Here is a 9,848-nt window from a genome sequence, read left to right on the forward strand (position 1 = left end):
GAAGGGTAAAAAAGAATTGGTATGTAGGTCAAAAGATTCTTTGTATGGGTTAAAACAGTGACTGAGGATGTGGTATCAGAAATTTGATACATTTGTATGGGGACTTAGCTTCACTAGAAGTAAAGTAGATCATTGCGTGCATTTTAAATTAATTGGTGACCGTGTTATTTATTTGCTCTTGTATGTGGACGATATGTTGCTAATATGAAATGCTAAATAAATTATCCAGGATTTGAAGACGCAATTGTCCTCCAAATTCGACATGAAGGATATCAGTGCTCAAACTATATTTTGGGCAAGGAAATTAAACCAATGAGACAAAGAGGAAGCTCTAGCTATGCCAGACGAAATATGTCGAGACAACACTGCAAAGGTTTAATATGGAGGATAGTACATCGATGAAGGTTCTTATTCATGTAGGTGTAAAGTTATTTGTTGAACAGTGTCCTAACACACAATAAGATGAAGAGGACATGTCCCATGTTCCATATGCAAGTGTAGTTGGTAGCCCGGTGTATGTAAGGGTCTATACTAGGTTAGACATTGAATATGCAGTGGGAGTATTGAGCAAGTTTATGTCAAAACCAAGGAAGGAGCATTTGACACTACTGAAGCAGGTTTTCAGGTATTTGTGTGGCATGGGTGATTATGTTTTGTGCTACCAAGGAAGACCAGGATTGGATAGAGTTTTAGACATTCGTGGTTTTATTGATGCATACTGGGCTAGCGGTCTAGATTAGATAAGATCTACAAGTGGGTATATTTTTAACCTATTTGGAGGTGCAGTCAATAGCATGAGAAAGAGACAATTTGTAGTGGCACTTTCAACTATAGAGGTAGAATACATGGCAACCAGTCATGCAAGAAAGGAGGAAATTTGGTTGTAGATATTGTGCTCAAGTATGGGGTTAGTACAATGAGCTATAAGCATAGCTTGTGGTACCCAAAGTGCAACTTTCTTGGCAAAGAAACCAGTTTACGATTCAAAGACAAATCACATTGATGTTGAGTATCAGTTTGTGAGGGATATGGCTAACGATAAAAAGGTGTTGCTGGTAAATTTGGACACTTTGAATAATGTTGTAGATGCATTAACGAAGCCATTGAGAACTAAGAAGTTTTCTTTGTGTAGAGAAACAATGGCCATTACAGGCTAGACCAACGACTAAGCTCTCCTTTGACCTACTATGTTGGGTTTGTGTTATATGCTTTCCACGAGAAGTCCCACTTGTGAAGCCAGGTGTTTGAGGGGGGACGATTAGCCTCCCCTTCCTTGTGTCAGTGCAGTAGGGGGGAAGTAGGCCCCTACATGAGTTCTGGGGCACCGCGCCAGGAATTCTTTTTCGGACCCTATATTAGGTGGTCAGACCTACCTATGCTTTTTTGCATGGGTTTCACACAAGGTTTTGGGCATGTTGGTTTTCTTCCCATGGTATTTTGTAGATCCAATCAACGGAACTATGGGTATGTTCTAATCCATGGTTAATGGATTGGGGTTTATGAATTTTTCACACACACACACACACATATATATAGGAACATTGAAAGGAATATAATGAAAAATAAATCTAGTAGTCCCGGTTTTTTGATCCAGGGGAAAATACCTGTATATCTCTGTATTTGTTTTATATTCTCTCCATTCTATATTTTCTATTTTTAAGAATTTTTTTGCAGGTAATTTATGTTTAGCATTAAAACCTACATAAATTACCTCCACCTCGTTTGAATATTTGAACATCTTGACATGAGTAGATATAAATGTGTATGAGCATCATAGTCTAGGACAATGTGATACAAGCACCTTTATAAGCTTTCCTTACATTTACATTTGTCATTAGGGTTGTTAGTGACTTCACACATGTCTTGAAATAGTTGTAAGCAACAAAAATATCTTACAGTGGATTATTATTATCATTAGTGCCTATTAGACCAATGCAACAAATAAAAAAATCACTCTCAATAGGCCATGTGCTTTAATAATACAATGGACAGAAAAACACACTATATATTGTCCATCATATTGTGCCCTCTCGTGAGCACTATGGCCAATTTATTTAACAATCCAATGGGAAAGCAAACACACTATCTACTCCTAATCATCATGGGGCCTCCCATGAGAGGTATCGTCCCCTTAGGGTTACCTACCCTCCATGATCATAGGCCTTCCTATGAGTGAGTAGACCTTATTGGACCAACATAAAATATATTGACCAAATCACTCACTTGATGTTGTACCCTTGATGTAATTATGCACTTATTAGAATTTATGGCTTTAAATTTCTTGCGAACAATTAAATTACAGTAATAGTCATGGACCAAAGACTAAGTTGGATGACACATGCAAGTGTTAACATATTATTATGAATGAATAGTTTCTAGGTTGCCTAATTTTTATTTGAAAATTTAAGGGGATCAATTACGTGAGTAGTCAAGCTAAGAATCTATGAGTAATTCAATTAAAATAAGTTGGAGACCAACAAGGGAGAGCCTTTGAAGTGACAATTGTCACAATATTAAAACTCCATCTTTCCCAATATTTCTGACCACAAAAGACAAGAAAACATGATGGGAGATAAACTTCATCTGGTGGGGAAGGTAAATTGGACTATAGGAGAGAAAGGTAATATGAGGAAAGAAAGAGTTTCCATTAGAGAAAAGACTCGACATAAGAAAAATAGTGGATAAAATTCTATCTACGGACTAGAAGGATGTTGCTAGGATCTAAGTAGGAAATATATAAATACATATTTGCATTTCTTGATATGAGGATAAGCCTAAATCTTGTGGGAACTATTTTAGTAGTAGCTCATCTGGCTTGGAGGAATGTGTTTGCTCCTGTTATATTTCCAGCTAGTCAAATATGTGTCACATGATTTTTGAAATATTTCAAGAATTGTTTTTTAAACAAGATACACACACACACATATGTATATGTATATGTATATGTATATGTATATGTATATGTATATGTATATATATGTATGTATGTATGTATGTATACATATACATACATACATACATACATATATATATATATATATATACATAAATATGTATGTATGTATGTATGTATGTATGTATGAGTTACAGTAATAAACATTTGTACATGTAACAGGTTTAGGTGAGGATTGAATTATCTACATAAATTCTTGTTATGTTTATATATTGTTGAGAGATACTAGAAAACATGTTTAAGAAAGTTCCACACTTGTGTAGAATATATCCTCCACACTATGCATTGACAAATGCAACTCTTACTTTAGTGTAGATATTCCTAAAGAAACATAATAGAAAACCTTAGACTTGAAACCCTATAGCTAGCATAACTACACCAATAATACCCTTAACAATAAAGCTAGTCTAGGCTAAAAGATGTTGAGAAGGAAGTAATAAGTAATTTTGGAAAAGATAGGTTGAGAATGAATCTTGAAGGAAAAACTCAGTAAACAAGAACGAAAAATGGGTTATCACTCTTTAAAATAGCTTAATTACAGAAGAATGATTACATATATAAAATCATTGTGAGAGGTAATCATTTTTTTTGGTGAAGTTGTATGTGATCCTCCAGGCTTGACTTGAGCTTGAGGAGCTGCGACCCAGGGGCATCTAAGATGTCAAAGTCACTCGGGGATCGCACCCGACTTGGGCTAGACCAGACATTACCTAACTAAATTTTTTAGCATGTCTCCTCCTCCTAACATAGGGCACAACCACCCACCATGAGGTTTGATCCCGGGTCACCTTCATGTCGAGGCCCATCCTCAACGAGTTTTTCTAGTGGGACTTGACATGAGAGGTAATCTTCTTAAAGAAAGGACTTAGTAACGAAAAATGAATAAGGATATAATCCTTCAATCCAAAGCCAAATAGACACAATCTAATAAGTTTCACCTTTTGTATGGAGAAGTGTTAAAATTATAAATAACCACCAAGACACATGTAATTACATTGCTTGCTTATAAATAAAATGACTACATTCACAAAATTTAGAGAAATGGAAAACCCAAAAAAATAAATTTATTAAATTCAAGAACTGAAGTTGGATGGTACAATGAAGTTGCTTAACAACATATAAAAGTAAACTACGGTATAGATAGTCGAATGAGCTTAAGAGAAAGGAGACTATATAAATAAAATACATTTGAATACATCTATACGAAGTAAATATTTAACCAAGTATTAAATGTTGTTATATATGTAGTTGTATACATTAATAGTATAGAGCGAATAATAGGCTCAATACTAAAATTTAAATACTCTAAGGTAAAAACTATGTCATCTATGGTCCTAGGTGGTAATCAGAGTTGAAAACCATTCAAACATGACCTGGAACAAGAGGAGTTGAAGTTATAATGAGGTACCTGGAATATTTGAACATAAGGCTAAATTCACACTAACCTATGATAACATTAACTCTATCCTATATCATAAAAAAGAGGAAGCCTTCATTAGTAAAATATACATAATCTATGTCAAATCCTAAAATAAAATCATTGAAAAAGGAGATTACCCTATGATATAACTAGTAATGACCTTCTTGCTAATCAAAATTTCAAGTAGCTATAGGAGGAAGTTTTTTCTTTTAAATACTGTGAAGACTATGGAAAGGGAAGTTGCCAATTTTGACCTTTTTTATATCTAGCCAGGTAATAATCTTGATAGTACTTGTGTCTTGGGATATTCGATTAGGAGGAAGACTGCAAAGAAAAGAAAAGGGTTGTAGATAGCTAATAAACTTAGGTTATGGTTTAACATAATGAAAGAAAAAGAAGAATGGCATTGTCCCAGTAGGACAAAATGAAATAGAAAATCACCATCACAAGGCTAAAATGAAGCGAAACCAAGTTTGAGAGACATAAAAACCCAGCGATGCCAATTCACCTACAAATTATTGTTACCAAGACTCATGCCTAAAAATATGGATGGGGTTTCCATGGTTAACTTTGCTAAGGCCTATGGAAAGGGGAAATAATGGAAGTAAGAGCCTTATAAACCTGAATGATAAGAAACCCCACATCAACCAAGTAAAAAAATTTAAATAAAGAAAGGAAGAAAACAAACAATAAATCAGTTATATAAACCCTCATGCATCAAATAATGAAGCTATAGCTTGAAACCGAAACGAGAACATCACTTTACGATAAATTTTGGCATTAAGTAAGAAGAATACCATTAACAAAGATAAGAAACCCCTGTCTAATGGGAAAAGGGGTAGCGTCATCATAACACCCTAAAACCTTCTTAGGGAAGCATAACTATTTAGTTATCCCTCAACCCTAAAAGCAAATTCAAATCAAGAACTGATAATTGGACAAACCTGTGCAAATATAGGAGCAGTGGTTACTAGAAGGGGTTTAATATTCTTGCATTTGAACACTAAATGGTTAAGCCACCTTAAGAAAACACCTTTGAAGAATTAAGAAAAGAATGAAAATTCTTCTACAAGGAAACAAATCCAAGAATTCTAGGAAGGAGTGGAGTTGGGAGGTGAGAAACATAGGAAAAATAAATTCTAGAAGTAAAACCCCCTGTGGATATTGCAGAGCTCTTGGCTGCCAACTACCACAATGTAAAAGATGGATGAGACTAGGTAGGGGGAGGAGTAGGAACCGTAACCACTTCTTAGAAAACATAAACATTCGTATTGCCTCGAGGGATCTCAATCATGGACAAGCCAATGACCAACATTCTAGGTTACCCACAACCATATGGAATTTATTATTATCACAAAGGAAGTCCAATACCATAGAATGTCACAATAAATAGAATAATGGTGAAATATATCATTGATAACAACACAGTCACAGTGTTCTAATGTATATAAAACATTATTTTTCCACCAATAAGTTTCAAGAAATATACATGCTAAAATATATAGGTGTTAATTCCCCCCTCACAAGCCTTTTAGAAATCATGTATTTGGCTATGATGAACATCATTTATTGGTATGAATACATTGTGTAATGTAGATATTCATGTGGATATTTGTTATGTTGGTGGGATGGTATAACCATGATTTCACCTTAATAACCATACAACATACACCATACAATATTTTTGGCAACATTATGGAGTTGGTATACATTAGAGTATTACAAAATTAAACATTTAAGAAAAAATATTACACATTATTACATACATTTACAAATATTTATCATGTTTGAGAGTATGACAAAACGCAGAAAGACATATATGTAAATATGTTGCATGGATTTTGAGGTATGTTACATATGTTATCACAGTTGTAGGTTACACCACTATGACCTATGAGCTCGATTATAGCTAGAATTGAACATAGTAAACGTTTCTTAAATGATGAGGGACAAAGTAAATTTTTGTTTTACATAGAAAGGGGAGATATAATTAAAAGTGTTTTGTACTAGGATTACTTGATATGATTTAATTAAGTGGATTAATGTTGTACTAATACTAACTGATTATTACCAAAATACCGCTACCTATAGGAATAAGTATGTTGGACATCCATGAGTGCAAGAAGATTTCTAATAAATTACTTGGCTAGTGATACATGCTAACTAGGGAAATATATCCCATTATTGTTCATATAGTGAGTAGACAGAGAAGATAAAAATATATGGAATCCAAAAAACCCTTTCATAGACAAGCCAATAAATACATATATGTATGGATGCATAAGGTAAAAAGAAAAGTTGTAGAGCTAGCTAAATTACCCTCTTAAAGAGTGAGTATCAATAGATGAATATGATCAAGACACAAGTTGGGATGTTCACATAAGAAATAATTCCTGAAAAGTCTCAAATTACCTAAAGGATGGTTACCTCCTACTTTTGTAGGATGTTGTATCTGCTGATGGAATTGTGGATGCTATGTATTGTTTGATGCTTAATCTACAAGGATAACCCTCTACTGTACTATTAATGTTTGTAAGATAATATTATATTTCACAAAACTACATTTGGTATTGTTGACGGTGTTGGACCCACCAACATTCAAGGGATGAACCCGGTATGAAGTCCCAAATAGACCTCACACTACTTGGTGTAGGATTCCCATCTGGTACGATGGCACGGTTGTGATTTACTTAGAGATTTTCCTTAGTTGTTGTTGTTCAGCACATGAGAGTGTTATGTTTGTATCTTCAAAAAGTGAGGTGAGTATGCCTAGTGAGTGTGTAATGTAACTTGTGTCTGAGTTGTCTTACAGCAAAGGGGGAGAGTAAAGTGAGCCTCTAAGTGAGAGGTATTAGTACCACCAAAGAAGAGACACACGCAAACTAGAAAGGGTTTGTCTGGTGTCCAGTGGAGTAGTCCACAATGGATGTGGTAGTCGTTAAAGATGAAGTGTAATGGAAAACACATACACCATCCAACAAAGTAGTCCACATGGATGTGAAAGTCATTATAACCAATAAACAAGATGGGTTTGTCTAATGTCCAGAGAGTAGTCCACAAGGACGAGACAACAATGATAAGAAATGCAACACATTCTTAACAATGCAAGTACTAAAACAACCAAAGTAATTCAACTATCTTAGTACAGGTTAAGATAATATGCATTACAAATATTTAAAGATTATTATTACAAACATCTACAAAACATGCGCGAAAACATGTTGGCCTTAACAAGCTTCTCAATTAAGAAAAATTTCCAAGACACATTTGTACAGCATACATCACTAGTCCCAATATTGAGGCATTGGAGATGCTCCTCTCTTGTTAAAGAACAAACTGAAAAATCTTAAGGTTACGTGGGAGGAACCAATGTGAAAATTCGTTTCTCATATAATGGGAGGGGTATATGTATCCAAGGGTGATGCTTGACCCTTGTGACTATTGGACTACCCTCTTGACCATTCAACATCCTATGACCTTTCAATTGACATCACTCTTCAACTTCATGTTTGCGTCCATTGGAATTTTCCTTTACATTACGTTCGGTTACAACAGATATGGTCCCTAGTGATGATGTGGCCTTGAAAATGCATGACACAACTTGACATGACACTGCTGACATGCACTACCTAGTTGTGGTGGAAATGTCAAGATGTTATTCTTCTAAACGATGGATGTACCCTCGGGTGTACTTTGTCTTCTCCTTCGCATGCATTGATGCTGCCAGGTATTCAATGGTCTTGGTCTTTCAAGATGGTTATATGCATGTGTTCCTTTCACTTGTTGTTTGATGGATTTGCTTCATATATCTAGTAGAAAGTAAGTCTTCTAGCATGTGCACTCCTTATTCATCCCATTCATCGTCTTCACCATGATCTATCAGAGTACGTGTTCCTGCAATTCACCAATAATGGGACAACATCAAATCCAAAACCTCTTAGTCTATTGTGTTGCATTGTTTTCAATGGTCGGGGCCCACGATAGATGACAGACTAGGAAAAGGGCCTAGTAACTGCGTAGTGTGCAGTTCTAGGTGACATGCAGGGACATTGGTCAATGAGAGTGAACAAAGCAGAGCTCAAGCTTGGATGAGGAACTGGAGACAACAGTTTCCACTATCGGGGAAAACTGTGCAGAGGCCATTGGGAGGCAAGATAATGTAGTTGAGGACACCAGTGGCAACTGTAAGGTGGGACCTTGAGGGGCACTTCTATACAGTTTCCTGAGGGAAGCCAAGGGATGATAATAGAGGGACCAAAGGATAGTTCTGCGCAGTTTTTGAGAGCAGTGAGTCCTGACTATGCGAGGTCACTAGGTGGACACCTCTATGCATTTTCTAGGAGCAGTGAAGGCTCAGGTCTGTATGCAATGCGGGGTTCCGACAAGCAGGAAGGAGGCCTGATAACTTATCTTGTGAAGTCTGCAATTCAAGTCGGACGTTGAGGTAATTTCTGCATAGTTCTGGGAAAGAAGAGAGGCTGCTCACCTCTGGGATTCCTTCGTGCAACTGACCTAGAGGACAACCTTAATAACTGCACAGTTCTAGGCAGTAGAGTAGCACCACTGAAGGCTGATACTGCATAGTGTAGCTGAATTGGGATCCGATGAGGTGTAGTTTCTCCATCAATATATTTTTAGGAAAAGGACTAAGTGTGAGAGGCAAGTGAATGTGGGATGACTCCACATTGTGATCACACACTTAGCATACTTCAACAATATGGCAACAATGACCACTGGGAGAACATAACAAAGCATGACCCTCTGTGGGACTGTCTAGAGTTGAAAGTGACAAGTGCAACACTTGGGATAGACCTTCAGACAATCATGATGACACTTGCACGACAATTCTTAGAACTTGTTGTGTGAGTGCAACTAATGTTCACATAGATAGGACAACCCAAACACACAAAGAAAAACCTTGGAAGACACCAGAACAAGATCAGAAGCATGACAAAGAAATCAACATGCCGAAATATGATAGTTGGTTGAGCAGGCAAAGAGTGAAAATACTCTAAAGGAGTTCAAGGAATGAGTTCAAGTGTTTTCAATCATCAAAGGAAAAACCAAGGAAGGCTCTTAAATTTGAGTGCAAGCCAAAATTCTGAAGGGTGTTGCAGCCGCTACAACAGGTACATAACTTTCAAGATTGATATGCATAGATATCTTATATTAGATATCTACTACAATTTATCTAGAAAGGACGTAGGAAAAACTTAAGAAAGTAATCTTGGTATTAAAACATGTAATACCTAGTTTTTACATTAATTACTCTCAAAACATAGTTATAGAATGTTATGGGTATAGGTATCCCATGTTTTCCCTTTTGTGCATATCCTACTTGGAAAGGAATCCTAAGCACTAGATTTTAGTAGAATGGTTTAATGGCAATAAATAAATATGGAAACAAAAAGGATGCGGGAAATAGTTATTGTAAAAATAAATATTTATTGACTCTAATGGAAGAGAAATATTGTA

The sequence above is a fragment of the Pinus tabuliformis genome, chromosome 3_2, assembly GCF_031772625.1.
Source record: "Pinus tabuliformis cultivar Carrire ecotype Pingquan chromosome 3_2, CPIR1, whole genome shotgun sequence".
NCBI classification, from domain to species: Eukaryota; Viridiplantae; Streptophyta; class Pinopsida; order Pinales; family Pinaceae; genus Pinus; species Pinus tabuliformis.